Here is a 1625-nt window from a genome sequence, read left to right as displayed (position 1 = left end):
GAAGCTCTTTATCATCATTTGTAAACTTTCCTTTAATTGTGCATGCGTTTTAGACCTCCTGTCTGCGATACAAGCCATGAAAAATGTTACCTGGATAAGAATATATTTACATAACCATGAGCTAATTACTGTTTGTCATAACTAAAATCAAGGAATTATAACCATGCACACCACGCACACCTTGCTTAGTTGTACATGTACATTGGTACTGGTAACTGCTGCCTCGTCCTGCCCCGGAACTGGTTGCATTTGCATTCAGTGATGTGCAAACAATCATGCAGCTAACAGCCAGATGCACTTTCTGTTTCAAGATATGCTGTTGCTTCTCTCTTCTATGCTATTTTTTTTTTTCTCCTGCAGTATTCCTCGTGATTTAGCCCAGTGCTCCTGTGGGTGGAATCTGGCACTAAAACCCGTAAAGCACATTATACCCATCTGCATTAAAGGTGTTGTGTAGACATCAATTAGGAACAATGACATTCAGGCACTTCAGGTGTATTTGAAAACAGTTGGCAATGCTTGATGCTAGAAATACAAAAGGACTACATCCTCTGTTGGAATAACTGGGATAGCCCCATTAAGCCTAACAGCTGTAGGAGCTTAGCTCAGCTGAGGATCTGACCCCCGAGCTTTATTCTTTCCCTGACAGCAAGTCAGGACCAGGCCACGTGCATGCTGTAACTCCTTGTCTTAATTAAAGGGGAAATTCTCTTCTATCTTTGGAAAGTTGTTGGGAATGATGTATGGATAACAGCTTGAGAATTCAAATTATACCACCGATCAGCATGACCTGCAAGAAGCAAAAATGTTTTGACTACTACTCTAAGCAAAAGCTGGATAGATGTCACAGATTATCCTTGCCTGCACAAATCTATAGCTATGTGATTTATTCTGGCTTTAAGTAGCTTTATTAACTAAAGTTTACTGCCTAATTTCAGTGCTTGTTTAGGAAAACTTAATAAGTAAACAGTGGTAAAGAGCACTGTGCTATTTTTTCTGCAATCATATTTTTGCTCATTTTTGTGCATCTCGTGTTTTTTTTTTTTTTTCTTTTCACCTATGATCAAGTATAAAGAACAAATCTAAAAGAATTACAGTTAATCCTTGATTTTCAGAAGCATTGTGTTATGTACAATGCACTGAAGCATCAATCATGCCGATATGATTAGAAAAAGACATATGAAAGGATGATGTTCTCTGAGATTTTCTTAAATCACAATGCTCCCAACTTCACTACTTGCTTCATGTACAACATTAGGGAAAGTCGGTATCAGCTGTATCCAAGTAACTGTTGTGTGTTAACCCAGCTCTCTGGTCTTTTATTCCTTTTCTTCCTTTCCCCCCCTGCTCATCAAAGACAATTTCTTTCTGGCCATATTTAGTTTGATATTAGCCTCTTACCTTTAGCAGATTGTGATTGCTAGAAGCTGATGGTTTTTGATGGTCTTGGTTGTTTTCATGTGAAGTCAGTCTAGTTTGAAATGGAAAATATTGAGACTGCTTTCTAGTTATCTTGATTGCTCTAAATGGACAAATTGGCAGCGCTTTTCTGGTGCTCATGTAGGTGTACGGGAACAGAGACCCACAAATTCATGAATTGTACTGATACAGTTGAAGATCTGATT

The sequence above is a fragment of the Anas acuta genome, chromosome 5 (assembly GCF_963932015.1).
Source record: "Anas acuta chromosome 5, bAnaAcu1.1, whole genome shotgun sequence".
NCBI classification, from domain to species: Eukaryota; Metazoa; Chordata; class Aves; order Anseriformes; family Anatidae; genus Anas; species Anas acuta.
This window is presented reverse-complemented; position numbering follows the sequence as displayed.